Below are 25,499 nucleotides of genomic sequence, written 5' to 3' on the forward strand. Positions count from 1 at the left end.
TATGCACCGTCATGCTCATTGGATAACTGCAATAAACGAATCCGCACGCTTGCCTTTTTAGCTCCAATTCCAGTGGTCCCGCAAAACCAGACGAAAGCCAACGCTCTGCCCCCCCCCCCCTCCCTTCATCCAGTCTGTCTGTCTCCATTGTAGGCTATTATTCCATATTATTATGCTTCTCAAACCAATCTAACTGCAGTTTAAATACTGCAAGCATGTAAATATGCTACACTATAGCAAGATCAAAGTGAAAAGAATGTTCTAGAGGCATCAGCTAGAAAAATATAGCCTATCCCTATATGATGAGATTAATTTTATATTGGTGAAAGTTTTGTCCAGAAAGATATCGTTTTCTCTCCCCTGCTGCAGGTAGAATGATGCACATAAATATACCCTACATTATGTAAAGTCATTGCATAAATGTGTTTTTATTGTAAAACTAAATGTGAAGTAGGGCCAAGTTATGGAGCGGACATCACAGTATAGCAGCACTTATCTAAATCACGTTAAATCGACAAGGGATATATATAGCCCCAGGAGGACATATATGTTTCACTTAGGGTGGTGTTTTAATTTCAATGTTTTATTTGGTCCAATATTGAAATGTTCTACAATTGCAGGCTGTGTTACCATTACACATTATTTTAGATCGACTTTTATACCTATTTCGCCTCATTTGGTTGCTATTTAGTAGCGAATGGAGAAGCACAATGCATGCTGGGACAGGCCAGACAACTTACAACTTATTTTTCCTATATGGAAGTGTGTTGTGCCTGTCTAAGCGAGGGAGTCAGAGAGAGAGAGAGAAGGGTGACAGAGAAGAGGCAGAAGAGCACTGGCGCACTGAATAGGCCTGGTTTCAGAGAGAGACAGAGAAGGGTGACAGGGGAGAGGCAGAAGAGCACTGGCGCACTGAATAGGCCTGGTTTTCAAGGCGCAAAGCGCTAAATTTACGCCAGCTGCGAAGATATCAGTACGCCGAGATTTAAGGCCGACACGCCACTTTGGCCCATTCTGGGGACCTGCGCCACGCCCATTCGGCCAAAGCGCATTTGGCAGCGTAAAGCCATATTGATATCGTCCCAAAACAGGCGCAAGGCACGTTTTTTTGCGGTTAAGGCCCGTTTTAGCGCGAAGGCCTGTGGAGAATAGGGGGCTTAGTCTATAAATCACTTAATGGCCTAGGCCCAAAATACATAGCTGAATTGCTCCCACGATACGAACCGTCTAGAACTCTTAGGTCAACAGGGTCCAGCTTATTAACTGTCCCTAGGATCAAATCAAATCACGGGAAGGCTGCATTTACCCACTATGCTTCTGCTAGCTGGAACAAATTGCCTGAAGACCTCAGATCTGCCCCAACCTTACTTACTTTTAAAAATAGACTAAAGACTTTTATGTTTACCGTCGCTTTTAACTGCTGACAGCTACTATGCAAACCCAATGAGTCCTCTTTCTGCAACTGCTGCGCCTGTTGCTTATTGCACTTTTTATACTCTTTTTCTAAAGTTTTGTTAAATGTCCATTTTATTTCTTCTTTTCGTTTATTCTAATGCACTTTTTATACTCTTTTTTTTAAGGTTTTGCTGTGATGCTTTTAAATGTCCATCTTACTCTCTTCTTTTCTTTTCTTTTCCTGTCAACCATTTTATGTGAAGCACTTTGAATTGCCTCTGTGTATGAAATGTGCTATACAAATAAACTTGACTTGACTTGACTTGACTTGCCTTTCACAGCTGACAGCCGTGTTCAATTTCCAGTCATGGTCACAGTGTTTCCAACGTCTACATTTCAAGCATGAGTCACATTCAATGTTTTGTTATTTAAGCCTAACCCGAACCATAACCTTAACAAGTTATTTTACTTGCCTAAACATAACTGAAGTTGTTAAAGTTGTTTTGGAAAAGCAGCAAGGTTTTCAATTAACCACTGTATTGTGTAAAATCTACATTAAGATTGTAGGTTTGCAGAAATGTAAAATGCCATGTTTTAGAAAAGTATTTTGCTGACTTCTTATTTCAAATTTACATTGATATATCATTCTACATATCTCAATGCTGACTTTTTATTCTGGCGACTGGGTTTCTCTCTCTCTCTCTCTCTCTCTGTCTGCTTTCCCATCTTCTTCTCTCCACCCCTCTCTGTCTCTCCACCTGCTCTCCATCCCACCCCTTCAGTGCAGGCCAGCTAATGACGAGCAGTGGAAAACAATAGCACTTAGTTGGAAACAGTAGACCACTGTGCAATATCAATGATAATCTTCTCTCAGCCTCCGTCTCACATACACACACACACACACACACACACACACACACACACACACACACACACACACACACACACACGCATCCGCCCTCAGGGATGGAGATATGTGAGGGCTGCTTGTATGACCTTGAATTGGTTTCATGTCATGTCTGTGCATAATGAGAGCCGCTAATGCCATTCCATGCCTTCAGGGAGGGATGGGGAGATGGGGAGATGGAGGGAGAGAGAGGCTGAGGAGCTGAGTGGTTAGTCAAACTTTTCCACTGACGTGATGCGAGTGTGATGAGAGAGCCGACAGCCGGCGGGATACTTTTTTTTTTGTTGAGAAGGTTGAAAAAGACAGAACGAGGGAGCAGAATGAAAGAGAGAGAGAGATGCAAAGAGAGAAGAGGCGGGGGGGGGGGGGGGGGGGGGGGGCAAGAGAAGGGGGCAAAAAGCAGAGACAGAGATATCCACTCTTCGTTTCGAGAGAGCCGGTTGATGAGCAAGGGTGAGATTGGCACAGGGAAAGAGAGTGGTGAAAGGAAAGAGAAGCAACAGATAAAGATGTTCTTGTTATCCTGTTGGTAGGAGCCAAAATATGGAAGTGTAACATTTAAAGACCTCCTAAAGTCATATTCTAAAATGTAAATTGAATCATATGATATGGTTTTTCCCACACAAAAAAGTATAATTATCTTGTTAAAATCCGGCACTAAATGCGATATTTAGCCATACTAGATGCCAGCAAACGACTATATCTAGCAATCGTGTGTGAGTCTGTCTGTCTGTGTGTGTGTGTGTGTGTGTGTGTGTGTGTGTGTGTGTGTGTGGAGAGGGGGGGGGGGGGGGCGCATGTAGTGCCTTTAAAATCTACTCCTCCATTAAAAATCCAAGAGTCTATAGTATGAATATGCAAATATATTTAACCTCAAAAGTTTTCCTGCTGATTCTCAGTATGTGCACTGGAGAGTTTCCACATCACACTTTTGTAATATTGGAACAGCAAATTATTTGTCATGTCACAAATCATGCCTGTAGGAATTAGATTTTTAATGAGTACAGAGAAACTTTACACTTTCAACAGATAAATGTGAAAATAGCATTCTAGTGTCAAACTCTGCACAGTGAGGAACAACCCAATGTTCACTTTAGGGGGTCTTTAATCCAAAAGATTTGCTCTGCATGCTTGTGCCTCAGCAGCTACAGTACAGCTGGGACTTAGCAGACTGCTAAATGAGCTCTCATGCCAGGGAAGTTCCCCTAAGCTGCACTTCTGTCTCAGCCTCATCTGATTATCTGGGGACCTCATTCAAAGTGGCAATTAATCTCTCTTTGAGAGAGTATGTACATCAACACATTGGCATAACAATGAACACTTACAAATGTAATCCACAGCCTGGATACATGCATCAAGTATACCTCCAGTGCCACAGAGGGTAATTGGGAGCAACTGCAGTTCATTGTGCTTCAAAAGCACTTCTAGTCTGCTTGAGGTATCATGAATAATTACAGCTGAATTAATGAAGAACTGATACTGCATTATGGCTAAGGAGCTTGTTTGTAGCAGTGAAGAATCACAAAGACACACAGGGGACTCATTTCACTCTTTCAATTAGTTGTAGATGTACATTTTCTAAAAAAACTGCAAACATGATTACCTTCAAATGCTGCTCTATGATGTATAATGTCTTAGAATTAATATAGTGCTGAATAATTTGGTAAAGTGCGTCTTGTATTTGGGTCAGTTGAAAGTGAACAGGCCCAAACCCTTGGAAACAAATGCATGTTCCAATGTTAATTCAGCACCAAGGACAGAGGCAGAGCCACGGTGCAGAACACTGCCTTTCAGCCAAGAGGAGGAATAGAATTTACAGTAACTGCCACAGCCAACTGCAGCTGTTTCTCATGCTCATACGGCAGACAGGAGAGCAGTAGTTGAGCACTGTAAGTCAGTGATGGGGTCGACTCTGCCATTGATTCTACTGTACTAATAAGACAGTGGATTTGTTTCCATCCAAAAACTGGGGGCTTCCTGCTCTGTCCCAACCCTCCTGTCTCTAAATGACATAAATGACATAAAACAATGCTAAAACTGAAACATAATAACAAAGTTCATATCTAATAATTGAGAAGAAATGCTCTGAATGTTCCCCAATGTTTTTTTTCTCTTCCCCTAATGAATAAAAAAGTCGTAACTATGAAGTCATTCTGCCCCCAACCTGCATTGTCTGGTTCAACTTGTTTTCATTTCCTTGTAACTTTACCAAGCGCCGCACACTGTTAGACATTAGGAATTTAACAGGACAGTACCAACAGTTTACATCATCCTCACCACTTTGGCAACAAACCCTACACTTACACTAACACACTAACACTAACCCCATACAATATCCATTACACCCCTTTCAATGTCTGGTTAGTGGGTACAATTTCGTAGTAGCCTGGGCAGAGAACTACTATCAGGTATGTACTGGCTTGAGGAATCGATCTATCTCTGTAAAGGGAGCTAGTGGGCAATCTCTGTCTCTCTGCGATTTCTGTCGCGGAAGTGATGTCCACCAACTGGAAGTGATGTCATCAGTGATGTCATCAATGATGTCACTTGAGCCAATTGTGATGTCACTGATGATGTCAGAATGTGGGCACTGTTTGTTTCCATTTTTGTCCCACTGATGATGTCACAATGTCTATGACGTCATCAGTGACATCATTCCTGACTAAAATCATCTTATGTAGGCATTGTGACATCATCAGTGATGTCCTCAGTGAGTTGAGCTGAGAGGGCACTGATGTGAGCAGGGAGCAGCTTTGTTTTACGCGCACTTCTATCCCCAGCACTCTTTCACCGTCACAGCTGACACACTCTCTCACACACACTCACAGCGCACACTATACGCTTTCTCACCTTTCTAGTTTAGTTGGTTTGTTTTCCCCACTTTCCTCCTTTTATGAATGATTCTCTCTCACCGTACATCCTCGGATACCTCCTGCGGCTCGTCCAGCTCCTGTAGTCGGCCTCAGCACGTCTCCCATCAAGTTCAGTGCGGCCACAGAAGACGCACTGCTGGGGGGAAACACAGCGGACTGACCAGGAAAACCACTCTGACACTTTGTTGACTCCACCGTCAACATGAGTCTCAAAGCTGACGCCAAGCCCAACAACAACATTTCCATTGAAGAGGAGGTACGAACACTGTTTGTCAGTGGCCTGCCAGTTGATATCAAACCCCGGGAGCTTTACCTTCTCTTCAGACCATTCAAGGGTTATGAAGGGTCAGTGATTAAGTTAACATCAAAACAGCCTGTTGGGTTTGTAACCTTTGACAGTCGGTCTGGAGCTGAAGCTGCAAAAAATGCATTAAATGGTATCCGTTTTGACCCCGAAAGTCCCCAGAACCTGCGCTTAGAGTTTGCTAAAGCCAACACGAAGATGGCAAAGAGTAAGCTGATGGGTACACCGAACCACATACATATCCACCCTGCTCTAGGAGCACACTTCATTGCACGGCAATATGACCTGACGGGGACAGCACTGATCCCAGCATTGCCAGACGCCTGGACCCCGTAACCCCTGTTCCCTGCACCTTCACCTACCCAGCTGCCGCAGCTGCAGCCCTGCACGCCCAGGTGAGGGACCAACCGATGCACAGGTACACGACTCCCTCAGATACTTCCCAGCCTGGATGGAAGCCCCGACTGTTTTGTTAGCGTCTGTTATTATTTAGCAAAAGAGTACCAAAATGTTTGTACTTTTTGCGTAATGTATATTTATGCATTTTTGTGCAACTAAATAATAAACCTGTGTATAAGTTGGATGTTTAGTCGTCTCTTGTGTTTTTGGTGTTATTTTTTTATCCTATAATCCTTTTGAAGTAGTAAAGAAAAAGTGCAATTGTATTTGTTTAGAGGGGAAGTGGGTATCGGTTAAAAATGGAAGTATTGAGTGTGGCTTGTGCCATTCTGACTGCTAAAATGAGATTGCTGTAAAACGCTGATCTTTCAGAATGTGAAACAAAACATACTACAAATGTAAAGGGTTGCTTTTTGGGGGGGATTTTGAAATGGGAAGCAGGATTAGAGTGATGGGGGTCAAATTTAAGTTTGTGGTTTAGAACATGTCTTTGTATCTGCTGTGCATACACGTACGATGCAAAAAATATTCCCATGTTATGAATAAAACAAGCAAGTGGATGCAAAAAAAAATTCATCAGTGTGTGATGTCATCAGTGATGCAAAGTTGAGCAATTGTGTGCTGAGCATGCCAATAGAGCAGGCGAGGCCAGGCAGCAGCCGAGCTGCAGGCGAGGCCACGTAGCAGCTGAGCTGCGTATGTCACACCATCAACAACAATGGACTGGCGGGAGAGAAATCACTTACGCGACTGGTTGTGCGTAGTCTTTCTGATTTATAACTTATAGTGCCACAGTTTTACCACAAACTGCGACTTTCTTGACTTGCAGAGTTATCTTTTACATTGACAAACATGACATGTTCAAACGTGGGATCAAAAAGGTAGCGTATCGCTCTATTCACGTGGGATTAAAAAGGTAGCGTATCGCTCTGTTCACCACCATTCATATTTTTCACACGCTGGTACAGGGAGAAAAGCAGGACGTGACATTCACTTTGGCGTTCTATACGCCAAAGCAAGCTCAAATACAAGAACAATGTCTTCTGGTGGGTCCAGAAGACAATAAAAGTAAGAATGTGACCAGTGATTGATTTTTAAAGTGGCTCTGTACTCTAACACAGGCCACATGCTATTGTTTCCCAAGTATCCGAACACATAAAGGGCTCTATTTTCCCGACGGCGGTATTTTTGCGTTAGCGCCCGTTTTGCAAAGCCCTAATTGTGGGCGTTTCGGCCCGCTGCGCTTCACGTCATCTCGGCGCACATCTCTGTATAGGCGTGTTTATGCCCAAAAGCATTGTGGAGGTGTGGTCATGCCCATAAAACCACAGCGTCACGTCAGCAGCTTCCTCCTTCACTGAGAGGGAGAAAGAGGGAGAGAAAAGATAGCCTAGATGGGGAGAGGGAGGGAGAGAGAGGGAGAGAGAGATGTGAGGCTGTCATGCATAGAAATCAAATAACGTGCTCATGCCCACCTGTGAATCACCTGTGTATTATTGCCATTTCACACGCTGAAAAAGGGCTGCTGCCCAAACGTCTGTATGCTTATTCCTAACGAGGGTCTGGCGGGGCGGGAGTTGTGTCCGCCGGGTGCTGGATTGGAGGGGGGTCTCCCCCGAGAAGGTGGGAGCTGGACGGGTATGCAGGCTTGGTGGTGGGGTGGGTGTGGGTCGGTGCCCTGGGTGTTTTGGGCCGGCCAGGGTGGACAGAGGCAGCTTGGCACAACACCGTCACAACTTTCTCAAAAGCAATCTACAGTATTGTTACCTCACACCACAAACCTGTATGGTCGGGAATTATGTAGCCTAATAAAACCATGACAAACAAATTCTCATTTTTTTTCTGCAATGTAGGCTATAGTTGAAAATCAACGTGGCTGTACGTTACCATTTTACATTTTCGGAGCCGAAATTGTAAAATAGCAACGTTGCTCCACAAACGTTGCTATTTTACAATTTCTTTGGAGATCGGGTTGGGCATTCCGAGGAGAGAAGAGTGTGTGCAGGCGCGAGTAGAGAGTGACATCCATGCTGTGCGTAAATGGATCCAAGCAAGGATTTCCTGCACTGCACGGAGATGTGGAGACTGTCTGCGCTCAGGCGTACGTCTGCGTTTGCGCTAAGACCAGCTATTTCCTGGCATTAAAATTGAGAGCACCCAAGGCCCTTTTTTCTGACACATTGCGCTGGAACACCTATTTTGGAACGGCAACTCCCAAACCTCTCTTTGCGCTCGGCACATACCGACGGTATCTTCCCCACAGCACTAAATGACACTTGCGCGAGACACATGATAGGCTAAAGGCCCACCGACATGCCTGGGCCACGCCTACAACGGTGTCATCACAGCGCTAAACTGGACGGTGGAGGCAGACAACGCTGGGAAGATAGCAATAAGAGGGGCGCAAACGCAGCGCAAAGGCAGCGTAAACGATAGCGCCGTACAACGATAGGGCCCAAAGTGGGGTAAAGGGCAAAAAATCCCCTATAGTCAAACTAGAACCAGCACTCAAGATTTCAATTTGCCATCTTACCGAAGAATTGAAAGCGGTCCCACAATCTATTACAATGTTATTGGGTCTGAGCTCCCGGACGAGCCACGCAGAGATAGCATACGATCTGCCGCAATCAATAACTCAACGTTTTCCTTTACAGTTTGTAACTGAATGATCACCTCGTCTTTGGACGATAACCCTCTCAACATATTGGTTGAGATATTAATTTCAGCCCACGCTTCATTCAATTACCTTTCCCTGTTCAAACACGCACGCCAGTGCCGGTGTGTCAGCTGTGATTTATTTGCACAGATGATATGCATTGAGCCAAATTCAATTATGTGCACTCAAGACAAGACTAAGCCACTGAGCGAGAGCTGATATGCTCTGCAACTAAAACAGCGCTTCCAAGTCCCAGGCAAACAAGGGAGTGCATTAAGGTAAATACCCACTGTTTGCCAAAGCTCTTCAAGCAAATCAATTGTATTCAAATCGATTGTATTGCACCTGGAACTCTGTGGTATAACCTGGATAACAATGTGAATCAGTGGGTGTTCAGTTCCCATTTAGCCCACATCAACTACACTCTCATACAGGACTGGGAGGCTTAGCACACACAGGAGCAGGTGTATGCGATAATAGGAGGCATGCAAATAAGAAAGTAGAAGGGCTTCACTTTTACATTTTGCATATGTAATCAAAACAAATGCTAAAAGAAGAATGGCAGAAATCGTACACCGCAAAATGGACACAGATGGCAGGTGTGACCCGAAGAGTAAGCAAAGGACTGGCCAAATGACAAATAAAGCTCTCTATTCATGGTGTTGGCATGAAAGAGCTGGGCTTACATGTGATAAACGCTCTCCGTTTCACCTAACCATCTCTATGCTTCTGCGTGTCCCTCTACAAGGAGGGCCAGGGCCGTGTCTACTTTCTGAGGAGGCTGAGCTCCTTCAACATCTAATCATGCTGAGGATGATTGATGAGTGTGCAGGGTTTTTCCTGCATAGAGGACATGTTGGCGCCCCAAAGAGGTTTTAGCCACCCCTCCAAAGGCCCAAGGCGAAAAAGAAAAATATCCTGTCAATGACTGATATTTGAGTTCAGGACAACCCTGACTGCATATTCAACTCAAAATCAAGCATTTTTACCGTATCATTTTAGAGAGTTTCAAAGTTACATTTTCACATTTGTACATTGAGATGACTATGTGTGAAACTTGGGGTGCTGTGAAAACACAGTGCTCCATAATTTCTGACAACTGTTTTATTTGTGTTCACGAACCCATGACTACTAACCCAAAAGCCAAATGTAGGTAGGCTACGCAGGACAGTAAGCACGTCGGTCCAATCATGTTTACTGTGGTGCCCCCCCTCACAAAGGCCCATTCTAAGCCAGGACAAACCCTGCTCTGTGGTGGCCAGTCCTCTACTGTTTGCTGTTGTGTGCTGCCCAGCAGGTTGAGGGTAGTGGACGCCAACAGACTCAACAAACTGATCTGCAAGGCCAGTGACATTGTGGGAGTGGAGCTGGACTCTCTGATGGCGGCAGTGCCAGAGAGGGGGGATGCTGTCCAAGTTACGCGTAATCTCGGACAATGTCTCCCACCCACTCCATGACGTGGTGCCATTCCCTTTGTGTGTTTCAATGGCAATCTGACTGCTGAGCTGCCGGCAATGAGACAGGTCCCATTATGTGGAAAATCACACCAGGCCGGACGATGTCATGCCTGGCAAAAGGGAGCGTCGCATCCTCTTTCAATGCAACTTAAACGTCTGCGGGACAATTGGAAACAACAGTGACGCTTGTGACATCATGACTAGAGTGGAGCAAATTGGACAGGTGTCTTTTCAAGTCTGTATCGAATGTGCGGTAAAGTTTTAATGTGCTGGCTTTGGACAAAAGCGTCTGCTAGATGACGTAATGTAATGTAATGTATGCTCTGCAGAGGGAGGGACGAGGTGGCTCAAGAGAACACAGTCAAACACACAAGCAAGCAGGCCACCTTCACTTTTATGTGCACACATTTAAATTCAGTAAAACAGCCATTTAAATAGCTTCCATTAAATAACCACCTTGATGTCACCCAACACCTCACTCATTGGAATAAAGTAGGGGGGGGGGGAGAAACGCTAATGGTTGCAAGTGCCTGTCATTAAAAACCAACAGCGAACTTTATCCCCCCACTTTAGGCAAATGAAAAAGCATGATCAGAGGAAGTGGCGGGCCTGCTAATGGCGCTGCTTGTAAGCGGTGCACCATCCCAAAACTGCATGTGTCCTGACCGAGATCAGAACGGCAAAAACCAACAGGAGCGCCGCCGGGCCTGAATGATTCATCAGCTGTGAAATATTAAGGAGCAGTAAATCAGGAGATGGAGGAGCAGACCTGTAACTTAAACTGACCTCACCAGCCCTCGGCTAATTAAGAACAGAGGGAGTGAGAGAGAGAGATTGAGAGACAGAGAGAGACAGAGAACGACAAAGAGAGAGAGAGGGAGAGACAGAGAGAGAGAGAAAGGCAGGGGCCAAAAAGACAAAAGAAAGACGTCTGAGACAGAGAGAAGAAGAAAGAATGGGGCTGACATTAAGTGAAGGATAATGAAGCGCAGAAAGAAGACATAGCTGTGAGAGAGGAATGTAAAACAAATGAATGCAGAGATGACGCGCTGCAAGACGGGAATGTGCCATGCAAGTCACATACATCTATCCCCATACATTTCTGTCATATACATACATATTGTTGTCACATATTGACATGTAGACAGGAGTTCTAAAGACGTGGCAATGCTGGACAGTGAGATTTCCCTGATGCATCACATCTGTCTCTGTGCCTCTTTCTGATCGATCTCAATGTCATTTGTTAATGAGATAGGCAGGAATTATGCTGTGTGGATGTTTTGTCATTGTGATAATGATTAAATGGGAAGCAACTAGATAGCTTTTTAAATTGGTCATGTGTGAGATGTTGAATCAATATTGTGATATCAATCTGTGATACAGAGTAGCAAAATGGGCATTTATACACATGAAAATGTTGTGTATTAGGGTTGTCAAAAGTATCGATAGTATCGAAAAGTATCAATACTGAAAATTTGAAATGGATACAATACTCATTTGCAACAGTTTTGATACCATCAGTGCTTTCTTTAAATGAAAAATCACTAACTTTATCGAGTATCGTTATTTTCCTGGGTATCGGTATCAAAGTAGAAATTCTAGTATCGTGACATCCCTATTGTGTATTATTACTTGAACTAAAGGCTTGTTAAAATGTATAAATTAAACTATCCGCCATTTCTGTCTCCCTCTCTTCCCTTCCCACCCACCTTCCCTCGCTCTGTGGAGGTCACAGCCACAGCTTTCGTTTAACAAGCCAGGCAGGACCAACAGCAGCCTCCGTTACACACAGTGTCAGAGTGCCAGTAGCCAGTCTCAGCCAATAGAGCAGGAGGCATCCTGCCAAACCCACGTCTAGACCCACATCCAGATCCAGAGGAAACAGCCGGCCCCTCTGCCGCTAATGGGGAGGGACACAGGGGGCTATTGGATCAGCAGCGGACAGGGAGCTTACCTGGGGGACCACAGACTTGCCTCTGGTGATCATATCACGCACACGCGCACGCACGCGCACAAACACACACACACACACACACACACACACACACACACACACACACACAGAATTAACTACTCCAAGCTAAATGCAATTTGAGGAGAGGAGAGGAGATTGAGAGGAGAGGAGAGGAGAGGACTGTGCAATGAATCTATTGATATTATATCGATATGATATGAGACTAGACTAGATTTTTCCTGTTTTTAAAGGCTACATTGCAGTACTAGACTGTTCTAGCTGTTCTATTATTTGCCTTTTACCCACTTAGTCATTATATGGTATCCACATTACTATGTTTGTTGTTGTTTTTGTTTTGTTGTTGTTTTTTACCGTTGTTTATCCAGGGTAATCACATTGAGATTTCCATCTCTTTTTCAAGTGGGCCCTGCTCACACTTACACCTGGAATGTGACCAGTACATCCTGATCTGCTGGCCACTGGAGCAGTTGGGGTTGAGGGCCTTGCACAAGGGCATCTCGGTGGTGGTAATACTGTAAGGGAGGGGCAAGCACTGCGTTTTCACTTTCCCCCCCTAGATTTATCCTGCCGGTCCTGGGGATTGACAACCTTCCGGTCACAAGCTCGCTTTTCTCACCTTTAAGCCACACCTGCCTATCAAAAATCTCATTGTGTAAATATTTTGTCAAGACACCAAGTTACAACAAAACATTTTAGTAGAGCGGATTAGCTCCCAAAAATAGAGGAATTGTGCACTTTTTGACAGAAACATGAAATTCCACACATAGTTAGGGAATACCATAAGGTTTATTTTAAGATTGGGAGGGAAGTCAGATTTGACCAAAATTCCAAGATGGCCACCATTTCCCCGTGTCTAATGTACAAATGTGCTTATAACAATTGTGCACTTCTTCAAAAAAGCATGACATTTCTCACATAGTGAGTGAATACCATAAGGTTTATTGTCAGATGTGGAGGACAAATCCAATGGATTTGAGGCCAAATCTGACCTTCACATCTGACAATAAACCTTATGGTGGTTTCTCACTATGTGAGAAATTTAGTGTTTTTTTGAAGAAGTGCACAATTGTTATAAGCACATTTGTACATTAGATGCGGGGAAATGGTGGCCATCTTGGAATTTTGGTCAAATCTGACTTCCCTCCCAATCTTAAAATAAATCTTATGGTATTCCCTATGTGTGAAATGTCAAAAAGTGCACGATTATTGTGCTTATCCGCTCTACTATTTAGCCCACTTTGTAGAAAATACCAAGATAGTGTATCGCCATTCAACCTAAAAATACAGAGATATTATTTTTGGTCCATATCACCCAGCTCTAGAAGAGAATGCAACACAACAGAGCAGAATAAATCAGAGGCGACCAGGGACAAAGCAGAATCCTCCAGCTCTCTGGGCCCATAGTCTCCACCATGGATCACAGCCAGGGACAGAGCAGAATCCTCCAGCTCTCTGGGCCCATAGTCTCCACCATGGATCACAGCGTCTCATCGGAGCGTCCGTATCGAGCTCAGGGGCTGTGGTGGGAAACAGGCTGCTTAGTTCCGCGCGGGGGAGGGACACATCGCATTCCCTATCATCCTCTCCCATCACGATGCGCCTAAGGCTACGGCTGCTTAAGGGCTTATCGATTCTGTGCCGTTGAAGTTCAGCCATTTAAAATTGCTCAAGTTATCCCTCTGCATCAGCCTTGACACACACTTAGCACAACAAGCCTAATCAGTTTGGAAACAGTTGGGTCCGGCCTATGCCCAAGTCTCCCCTGCTGTGCTGTGTGTTATTAAAAGTGGTTTAGAATACATTGGGTCTGCTTATGGATTGTGCCAAAATTCAGCAGATAGTGATGAAATCCACAGTCGGGACAAGAGTATGGGCTGCATTTATTTCTATTACCAAATATATTTGTAGTATATATATATATAATATATAATATATATATATATTTTTTTTTTACCTTTATTTATACAGGGGGAGTCTCACTCAGAGCAATGCTCTTTTTTTCAGGAGCGCTCTGTTCACATTCACGCACACATTCATACCTGGAAGCTGACCAGTATAACCACAGTCTGATCTGCTGGCCACCAGCTCCACTGGAGCAGTTGGGGTTAAGGGCCTTGCTCAAGGGCACCTCAGTGGTGGTAATGAGGGAGGGGCAAGCGCTGCCTTTTCACTTTCCCCACCCAGATTTATCCTGCCGGTCCCGGGGATTGAACCGACAACCTTCCGGTCACAAGTTCGCTTCTGTAACTGTTGGGCCACCACTGCCCCACTGCCCCATAATGATTTTACCGTAATGATTGGAGAATAACTTGCAGATGGAACCTAATTAGAACAGCAGGAGTATATCACTGTTGTCGTGTGAAAACCTTGCATCTGCAAAAATGTTTCATGAACTAAGAGAAACAGCCTTGTTTTTAGCTTGACCACCCTGCATTTTGGAGTTTATCCAGCTGGGTTTCTTTTTTATATTTTATTTTCAAATTTCTACAGAACAATAACACGATTTCAGACGGCAGCCCGTCTTTATTGTCACACGAACACACTACAACACATGCATGCGGCCACTACACACACTCATGCTGACGGTGGCCGGTGAATATTTATGTCCTCTGCATTTGACCCATCCAGGCTTGTCCTTTCCTCCAGGGGGCAGGCCAGGAGCAGTGGTCGCGATTTCTTTCCAGCGGCTGGGGACCTTCATTGGACCATCATTGGACCAACTTCAGATGTTGTCGTCACTGGTCGGATGACGATCTTCTGCATGTTTTTAGTGGGGGGTTATGTACGGAGGAACCCCCTGGGGGGTACGGGGAGAACATGCAAACTCCACACAGAAAGGCCCTTTCGACGAGATAGCCCACCTGGGCAGTAGGCACTGAAGATATGGGGGGGTCACAACTCCAGCGCCCACAGCGTCCCAGGTGGGAATCGAACCCAGGACCTTCGAGCTGTGAGGCGACTGCGCTTACCACTGCCCCACCGTACCCCGTACCACGTACCAAACAAGACAAACAAACAGGCTCAGACACAGGAAAAGAAAAAAAAACATACATCTTTGAAATTCAGCATTGCAATGTGGTGCTACCAAGCGCATAAGGTGCCCACGTGCTTGCACAAGACATTGTGCACAGGATCCCACGCCAGGGGTCCATGGGAAACCAGCCAGGCAAGTCACTAGTCATTCTTAAACCTCGTCAAAGTAGGCCAAAAAGGGGTCCCAGATATTTGAGAACCTTCTAAGCGAGTTGGCTCTCAGGAACCTCAGTCTCTCCATCTGTATAACAGAGATCATGTCCATCAGCCACACCTGAAAAGAAGGTGAAGAGGAGGACCTCAAGGGTTCAACAGAACCTATTTCCTCAGCCTCTATAGTAGCTATCAACATGAAATAAAAAGCATTTGAGAGCTTAAACCCGTAGCTTTTTATTTGGAAGAAAAAGAAAAAGAAAAAAAAACTCTTCAACCGGAGGCGGAACTCGCCATCTTTGGCTGCTCAGAGTCCTCTTTGCTCCTCCCGGTGGCCGTGCGGCAGTCTTTGACACAGGGGATGACTGTTGCCAAGAAACTAATTCTTAAGGAGTGGAAGTCCTTCTCTCCACCTTCTTTTCAGCTGTGGCTGATGGACATGGTCTCGGTTGTGCGTATGGAGATACTCAGGTTCCAAAGGACTAATTCATTGGGGACGTTTTTAGTTATCTGGGACCCATTCCTGGCCTATTTTGACGAGGTTAAAAATTACAAGTGACTCACCTGGCCGATTATTTATGGACCACTTGTAGTGGATCCTATGCACAGTATCTTTTGTAAGCACATAGGCATTTTACGTGACTAGTGACTTTGAAAAAAGTGGGAAATGTACGTTTGTTTGTTTTTTGTCTTTTTCTTTTCCCCTTTTCCTGTCTGAGTGTTTTAGTTTTAGTTTTTCATGTTCTGAAAAACCATAAAATAAAATATTGGAAAAAGAACTGTTTGCTAAATTGTCAAACCATGGATTCTGAATGAAGTTGTGCACTTGAAAAATCTTTTTTAGTTTGTCAAAGTGAGGGTTAATCTAAGAGACTGAATGAGAAGAACCACGCAGAACCAATCATTTCAGCTCCTCTCACATGGCTCTCAGATTGTGGGCTGCTAAATGTAATAGAACAGACAAAGTGAAAGATTTGTTCTTCCTACCTAATGTGTTCGGAAGAGCCGAACCAGAATCACACTTTCCATCACAGTGACAATTTTATTTTCTACTCTTCAATAAGCATAAAACTTGATTCATCTGTGTGTTTCTATGTTAAAAGCTACAGTAGGACTGTCTACTGTGTGTGTGTGTGTGTGTGTGTGTGTGTGTGTGTGTGTGTGTGCGCGCGCGCGCATGCAAGCGTGCGCGTGTGTGGGTGTGTGTGTGCACGTGCGTGCGTGCGTGCGTGCGTGCGTGCGCATGTGTGGGTGTGTGTGTGGGGGGGAGGTTTAATGCATTTCTGTATGTGTTTGTGTGTCTGGGCCTGTTTAGGCATTTAATCAGTACCAGCGATTCAGCACAACACCATCACAGCATTGCAAATGTTCTGAGTGGAAAAAGGCATCCAGAATTGGATAAAGGGCTGTATCACAAAGGACTTTCAGAAGAATGTGCTGCTTGTCGACACCAGCGACAGCAGCTACCTCTTTCTTACAAAGAGATCCCACTGACTGACTGTAAGAATGAGTGGTGAGGAACTAGCTGACACGTCTCCAACCACAAAGAAACTAGAATCAATAGCGAAAGGGGACTTTTCAGCCAATGTAGCAAGATTTGCTACAACAAGTTTTACCATGCAAATGTATGCAGGTCTGCCTGCCTGTACAAACCTCAGGTGACATTTCCATCATTGGCATGCTGCTGAAAGTTTGCTGAAGCTTGGCACCACTGGGGAAATAATGGGGGAATATTTTGCTGCCACAAAATCCTACATAATACGTTCCGTGCAAATTATTTACATTTCGTAACAATCTGCCCTGACTTTATTTGTCGCTGCCTGGAAGGTTGTAGTTTGTTCCAGTGAAAATTCCCTGTAGAGTAGACAGCTGCTTGGCCCGAGGCCCAGAGGCATCTGAAACACTAAAGACACGTTAGAGCCAGGGGAAGTGCTGCTGCATCAATCTTTCTCATGGCCGATCCTACAGCATGGCCAGAATGATTATATAACGACAGACCACTGTGGCTCGGTTGGCTCTCCAGGTTGATTGACTGACTGACTGACTGGCATTGATGGCTGTAATTTGAATGACTGATTGCCTTTGAAGGCACTGCTGACTGGCTGGCTGAAAATAGTACTTTAGAAATGAGAGCGGAAACTAAGAATATCATAATAGTCATATGTAAATTAGGAATTAATAAATCATTCCACGGGGACACAAACTTACTTAACTATTATTCTCAGCAAAGGAGCACTATGTAAGACTATGAAATCTCTCTTTTGTGTGTGTGTGTGTGTGTGTGTGTGTGTGTGTGTGTGTGTGTGTGTGTGTGTGTGTGTGTGTGTGTGTGTGCGTGCGTGCGTGCGTGCGTGCGTGTGCACGTGTGGGGGGCTTACTTCAAAGTCTTATCCTGGATTTGCATTGGGCTTTGCTTCATCTGTCTAAAGACATCAATAAATAAGGATTTTCAGATGATAAAACAGAGGGCAATGACTAATTTGGAATGTACTTGCATCTTCACTAACCCATTACAAATATATCAAAACAAAGCCATGTTTTACCCAACTGGGATTTCCCAACCTGTTGCTTCTAAAAAGATGCGGGTTCAACAGGAGAGGTTGGACAGAAGACGTTGGACCCGGGTAAAGATGCCAGGATAGATCATCATCAATTTCCACAGGCGTTTTCTATCCACCTTTTGCATTTCATACATGCTATTCTCCTGTACGGAGAGAATGTCATCACAAAATCAATTCAAAAACCTGTGAATTTTATGTGGCATTGATTACTGACAAACATACACACCTTATGATATATGGCTCCAGACCATTTCAGAATCGACTAGAAATATTGTGTGCTCATTTCTCACTTCGGGTCCTCGTCTGTTGCTCAACAACTGAGCAACTTAAGCAACTGAGCAACTTAAGCAACTGAGCAACTTAACACATTCACTGCCAGCCGTTTTTTTTTTACTGTAGGTAGGTTCTGCCAGAGGGTTTTTTTGAGGATTCTGGCTCATCTTTCAAGACCCGAGGATTCTTTTCTGCTAAGATTTTGTGAACACACAATATCTCAAAAGAACTAATAGAATGTGTGCTTTCTCTGTCTAAAAGAGTTAGTTTGTAGAGTTAGTAGTTATGTAAGCATTAGCAGTTGAATACAGCATGGTTTCAGCGTCAGAAAAATTATTCTGAGATAAACGGCTTTTTGTGAAATTCGATAGAACAGTCACTTTAACCATTCATTTTTGGCATCAGTAAGACGTCAGACATCTAAACAATAGTTTTGAACAGTAATTTCCTCCATAACAGCAGGAAACACCGCTCTGCTTCAAACTCCTCCCTCCGTGTGTGTTCTTCTTGGCTGCAGCGGGCGTGTCACAAGCTCGTTGCTGCTGCTGCTGTAACCTCGCGTCACCAGGCTCACTGCTTCTGCTGCTGCTGCCTGTCTGCTGGCGGCCGCTCGGCAAGTCTGGATATGGGCTCGCTCGTTTCTTGTGATTTCGGTTGAGAGCTTTGATGAAGCTTTTGCGATTCTGGTCTTATTTATGCCGCGTGTTTCAAAGTGTGTTCCACCCGTAATCTATTATGCAAATTTGCAATCCCGCACCGCCAGCAATCAGCGCGAAAACGAAAGCGTTTTCGGCAATCCATTTTCATGAGAATGGCTTCCTCAAACTGCTTTTTGCTTGCCTTCCTCTAGTCTGGGAGAGCACTGTCGCCACTTAGTGGGTCCGTGGAATGGGTTGTACACGTTCGCTGGCTTCAATATTTTTATAGGAGACGTGGGGATCGTTGATCCACGTCCCACCGTCAAAAAAAAAAAAAAAAAATTTAAGCCGAGATATCTCGTCATTGGCAGTGAACCGTTGGATTCTGTAAGCCGAGATATCTCGTCAATGGCAGTGAACGTGTTAAGCAACTGATGGGCGGAGATAATGGGGGGGCTAGGGGGCCAGGCCCCCCCAGTCGTTACAACAACAACAAAAAGCTCACCATTGTAAATCTCCGTCTCACTGTCTGGCTGAATATGATCATACAATAATTTATATCCACTTTGACAAGAATCACAGGTATCTCTTTGCTAAAGCTGTGACAGGGGGTCTCTGACAGGGCCTTGCAGCCGCCCCCTCCCTCTGGAATGCCCTTCTCAGTCACATCTGACAGGCCAAAACTCATTGTCTTTCATACTTATTATGTCATCTTTCCAAAAAAGCCTTCAAAACCCTCTCTCATCTATTTTAATATTTTCTCTCTTTATTCAAGTAGTTATCTCCGCCAGGAGATTATGAGATTGTCGCTGTCTGTGCGTGCGTGCGTTTGTCTGTTTGTCTGTGCGTGTGTTCTTGTTCTCTGCATACGTTCTCTGTCTGGCTGCCTTCCTTGCTCACGGTTAAGTCAGAAAGAATACAACCGAAAGTTCCCGTTACAAATTTCACAATTAAAGTATACCATTGCAACAGTCATCCGAAATACCCCAAATACAATAAAGAACACATTTGCATACAAACCTGTTTCAAATTAACGTAATGTTGTGGCCTCCAAAAGTCCATTTTAACCCTTAGTGAGTCATGCAGTAATACATTGGCGCTCATGGCGCTTTTATTTTGAAACTAAAAGTGTCTAGCTTCCTTATGGTCAGATTGCTGCCGATTTCTGTTGTGGGTTGAGATTGAGAACACTTCTCCTTCGCCTCGCCTCCATTACGGACCACGGTACGTTTTTACCATTTTCACACGCTATTTCAGCACTACATTCACTTCTGTCACCATTTCAGGTGGGTAACCAGTGCTGTATATGAATAATTTGGCATCTTTACATACATTTTACAACACATTACATTCCGGCCATGTCTTGTCACACACATGCTCTATGGGTCAGCTTGGGGGACTGCGCCGGCCTGGCGGAGATCTGCACTCCACCGAGTGCACTTTTCTAGTTTTATCATGTATTTGTAAAGTGTCTTTGAGCACTGTCAAAAGCAACAGTGACCAGTGAAGCACTATATAATATACATTACATTACTAAACATACAATAATGAGTATTAATATTCTGTAATTCTACTCATATTCTAATATTTCTTATATTTCCATTCTTATACTTATTAAACAATAATTAGACAGAGACCATGATGATGCCAGCCTTAAAATGAGATATTCCTCTAAATCTGCCTGCAAATTTCAAATGTAAAACAGCCCCAGAGATGCTTTGCGCAGCGGCGAGCATCTGACTCCTGCAGAAGTGGCCCCCCAAAGCTAAAAGTCAAACTCCGCCTATGCCTCCACCATGGTCTCTGGTAGCAAGTAGCGAGAAGCACTTGTTATTTTTTCCATACATATCTCCTGTCCTCTATCCTCTTTTCCTCTGCGCGCCGCTCTCATCTTCCTGATGGCCAATTAACATAGCTTCTAGGTGTCAGCCACAGAGATATATGAGTGCATTGTTATTCAAGGAAGGAGAGATGAGAGATGGAGTGGGGAGGTGTGAGTGGATGTGGGAGGGGGTTGAGGTTGAGGGCACACAATAAGGCCACAGATCTGGCGTCAACCAATCCCACCACACAAACATGCACGCACACATGCACACACACGCACACATACGCGCACGCACACACACACCGCTTTGACCTACTGTAGAGCGGTCACAGGGGCCGACCTCCAACTATGAATACACCGCAACTTATCCCTGAGTCAATTACCTGTCAAAAAGGATTGGAAGTGTGAAAGTGTGTGTGTGTGTGTGTGTGTGTGTGTGTGAGACAGAGGTGTGAGCGCTGAAATCACAAGGATCATACCATCAAATAACTCATTTAGCACCTCACAAACACAGGCATGTGTGCGCGCATTAGGCATGGGTCGATTTTCGGTGATGGCACAGAGCACCGTGAGTTTTGTGGTGAGGTCAGGTGAAAATATAACGCTAAACGGGACAGTGCTACAGTGTAGGAAGGCGTGCAGCAATCACCACTCACCTGGTTAAACATATGGTGCTCTTCAAAACTGTGGAAAAGGAGTCTTAAATCCATGTTTCTGATGATCGACCAATAATCCACCACCAGGCTAAAAGTATTTCTCTAAAGTTGGCATCATCCAACAAACTGAGAAAACTAGGTTCAAATTTTGATCTCAGAGGGCCATAACTTCGCGCTGACGGACATGTGGTCAAGTATGACTATTCATTCATTAATATCTCGCAGACGGTCATTTAATAAACAAAACAGCTCCTTCTTCTTCTTCTTCTTCTTCTTTAGTTATTGGTGGTTGGCAAACCAACTTAGAGTTGCATTATTGTTGCCAAGTGGACTGGAGTCGCACTACAGTCCTTTATCGCCTAAACTGGTAAGCACTGCTCAAAGTGCAACACCTAGTGGAAAAATTCGGTATACCGGTTAGATTCTGTGTGAAGAGCAATATCAAACCGGTTTTAAAATTTTCACACCGACCCCTGCCTAGCGCGCATGTGCACGCGCACGCACGTGCACGCGCACGCACGTGCACGCACACATACACACAAGGTACACCAGTCACTCCCCAAACAATTTAACAACCCACATCATTCTCCACATTGCTCATAAAGACCAGAAAGAGGCATTCTGTCCTTGTTCGATCCTCATTGTTGGTCCCATAGGACCTCATTAAAGTCTTAGAGAAGTGCAGCGAACGTCACAAGAGCTGAAGAGACTAAACCGGAAAAGGGACTGACCCCGTCACCACCTGTAGAGCAGTGGTTCTCAAATGGGGGTCCGGGGACCCCCAGGGGTCCGTGGCACTTTGCCAGGGGGTCCGCGAAAAGTTTTCAGGAAAATAAAAATAAAAACTTTTTTCTTCTTATTTTTTTTGCAAAAGCTTCATAGTTCAACGAAAATATTTTATACTTTAAATCTAAAATGGTTCATGGATTACCTTCTAATCTAACAAACCTATCAATTTAAAAGGCAAGCACGTTACTGTGGAAACAATTAAGCTTAGCCCAAAATCACAAATCAGAATGAGGGGGTCCCCGGTACATTTTCTATCTTGTAAGGGCTCCTTGGCTGAAAAACCTTTGAGAACCTCTGCTGTAGAGGGTTGAGACTGATCATGTGCCAGGAGCGTATTTGTCAACTGCTGAAGATAATATACAATTTTGGGGAGATAGGCCCGCTGGCCAACACACCTGTCTGATGACAACATAGACACCAAGATCAGCCATGTGTCCCAGCTAGATTGTTCACATACATTTGAGTGACAGTAGGTGGCTAGCATGAATCGGAAAATCAAAACATTCTTTGAATCTTTTCATAAGTTTGTTATTTTTTGCTGAACCAAAACACCAAAATGTATTTTTCACAGTGCTTTACAAATGTATACTGTATATATTTATATCAGAATTATCTAACTGTTTTAGTGCTTCAGAGATCACTTAAAGTCGAGCTGAACCCAAAAATGACTTTTCTTTTCTTTTAGTTCAAATACCTGGGTATGCAGTGCACCTATTTAATAATGTATGCAAACAAAATCACAACAATCTAATTTCTTTAGTTTTTCACACTTTTTCACATCAAAAGTTCATTTTTCAAGATTTCATTGATAACAGTAATGTACAGTTTGCTGACGTCACCTAGTACTATCAAATTTCTACCCCATTTCAACCAATCATATCACGACATGCAGCTGTCAATCAAATCTTCATTTCTGGATAATTTTCTCTTCCAAATGAAGTCGAAAATGGCGCCTAGTGCCTCTCATCTGGCAGAATTCCTATCCCATAAACTAACTACTAACTTGGCCAATTGTTAGAAACATGAACAAAAAACAAAAACCATAATCTCTAAGAATGCAAAGAAATGTAACTGGCTCGTTAAAACGCGCATTCCAGGGATATCGTATCGTTACAGCAACGATAATGGCGCACGCATCCGAGAGCTTGGTTGTCAGGGGTTGCACCTCGGAGATTCCAGGCCGACGTGCTGCACTCTCCGCTCGGCAACACGAAGGCAGCTGGCTGCCTGCGGGTCGCTGACATCCACTCCTCCCGTCAAAAGGCTCTTCCCGAGGGGAGTGCCACAACACGACTGAATCCCACTCGATTTGGAGGCAGAACACGCCAGGATTGGCCAAAGCCCAATCCAGTCCCCAGAATTGTCAAATAAAATCATCGACATGATACTATGACGCGCCTCTCAACCTGTCATCTTAGACAAACTATGTTTTCAGTCTGAAACGGACTCATTATGCACGTGACGAACAGGTTCAGTTCGACTTTAAATGTTTTAGTGCTTCAGAGATCACTTAAATGTCTTTAAGCTGCATGCGTCAGCTCAACTAATTGGGAATTTGTTGAACGCTGCTGCTAACATCCGTTCTCAGTTCAATCAAAGCTCTAGCAGCTTTTCATCCCATCTGAAAATATCTCTTTGATATTTTAGCTTTTTGCATTTCACTGGCACGATTGTCCAATTAAGGTTTACCTTAGGTGAGTGGATTATCAGCCTTCCTTCAAATGTCATTAAAAACAAGAGCTTATTTGGGCTTACTAATCTAAACTATTATTAAACCAGTGGCTCATTCAAAATTAATGGAAACCAGTGTTCGCTCTCTCTACATTTCCATAAAATACAAGTTTGTCCAAAATTGTGTTGACCAGGTCGACGCAACCCATCGTCATCATCACCCGATCCAAAGCTTGGGCTCCAACACGGCCGTCACTGCCCAGAAATGACTAGCGGATGTAAAGCACACCCGGATCAAACCTACATTATACAGTAACTGTTTTATTTTATTTTATTTAACCTTTATTTAAACAGGTAAAAACACGTTGAGACCGAGGTCTCATTTTCAAGTGTGACCTGTTCAGACAAGTACAAGTTACAAATTACAAAGACATAAAAACAATCAATACAGTCAGTACAAAAACGAAAAGAAACAAAACATTTAACAAATACATGTTAAAGGTGGAAGAGATTCAGCATGAGCACACCATAGAAGCTCTCTCTAAATATCTTAACAATAATTTAAAACTCGCAAGGGGAATCAAGCTGGACAGCTTCAGACTCTGCTGAAGCGTGTTCCAGGCCGAGGGGGCAGAGTAGGAGAAGGCCTTTTTTCCGTGCTCAGTACGGACTGAGGGGATGGAGAAAGTGATGAAGTCCTGGGACCGTAGGCTATAACTGGACTGATTACGAGATAGGTAGGATGTTAAGTAAGGGGGCAGCAGACCTATAATGGATTTGTAAATGAATATGTACCAGTGTATGGTTCTACGCATGGAGAGAGATGACCAATTGACCAAGGCATACAGAGTACAATGATGTGTGATGAGTTTACAACCAGTTATAAATCTTAGTGCACCATGATAAACAGCGTCCAGCAGACTGTGTCACCTGTTATTTGTGCAGATGAACAACACTCAATACATACAGACTGGTGTCTGCTGTCGCCTGCTGCTGCTCATAAGAGCAATGGGGGCCCGCACAGTCGAGCTGCAGGGCGTGCGAGGCCGCGCAGCGGGCGAGCCTATTGTGTAGCATGCGAGATGCATACTATAGGGGCAATGTGGGCTCTGTTTGTTCCGTTTCAATTTTTGTCCCACGATGATGCCATAGTGATAACATCACTGATGACATAATCAGTGATGTCATAACATGCGAGTTGTGACATAATCAGTGATGCCATTCATCAGTGATGTCATAAGAGCAGGGGGGCCCACACAGCAGTCGAGCTGCAGGGCGGGCTCACTGAAATACTGACGTGACCATACTAACCATACGGAAGCTAGACAATTTTAGTTTAAAAATAAAAGCAACAATGTATTACTGCCTGACTCACTACGCATTAGAATTTACTTTTCAAAGCCACAACATTACGTTAATTAATGTGCAAATGTGTTCTTTATTTCCTCTTTGGTACTTGGGGTATTTCGGATTACACACACAAAACGGTTGCAATGGTATACCTTTATTTTGAAATTTGTAACGGGAACTTTCGGTTTTATTCTTTCTGACTTAACCGTGAGCAACCGGCATACTAGCATCTTTGATGCTTCCCTCTATTATTCACGTGTGACTTGGTATCAGAATCTATTGTATTTTATTGTATTGTATGAAGACTAGCTATTTGACTGCTTTGGGCTCATTGCCGGGTCGTTGTACCAGTTTAGACTATACCCGACTCAACGCGAGAAATTCAAACATGTTTGATATAATCGTTGTGCTCCGACTGGCTCTAACTGGTGTCAGGAGGCAGTTTACACTTGACGATTAGAAATCTGTACCCATAATACACTAACAGATTTTGCTGCTAATTGGCACAACTGCCCACAACAACTGCAGACTAGAGTCAACAAAGACAGACTGAGCGCAACTGGAAATCCTATGTAAAATCGGAG

General features: G+C 44.0%; 1 protein-coding gene and 1 pseudogene across 2 annotated transcripts in view; one reads left to right on the forward strand and one right to left on the reverse strand.

The window, feature by feature from the left end:
* Positions 1 to 25,499, reverse strand: part of kcnh2b (potassium voltage-gated channel, subfamily H (eag-related), member 2b) — a gene marked incomplete at both ends in the record, with an annotated part of 583,908 nt that overhangs the window by 364,859 nt on the left and 193,550 nt on the right. The gene's annotated exons all lie outside the window — the stretch shown is intronic.
* On the forward strand, positions 5,375 to 5,955 carry LOC310772256 (RNA-binding protein, mRNA-processing factor 2a pseudogene; annotated as a pseudogene). The gene has a single exon. The product of its transcript is annotated as an RNA-binding protein, mRNA-processing factor 2a pseudogene (transcript).

Source organism: Poromitra crassiceps (assembly GCF_964638095.1).
Source record: "Poromitra crassiceps genome assembly, chromosome: 2".
Lineage (NCBI taxonomy): Eukaryota > Metazoa > Chordata > Actinopteri > Beryciformes > Melamphaidae > Poromitra > Poromitra crassiceps.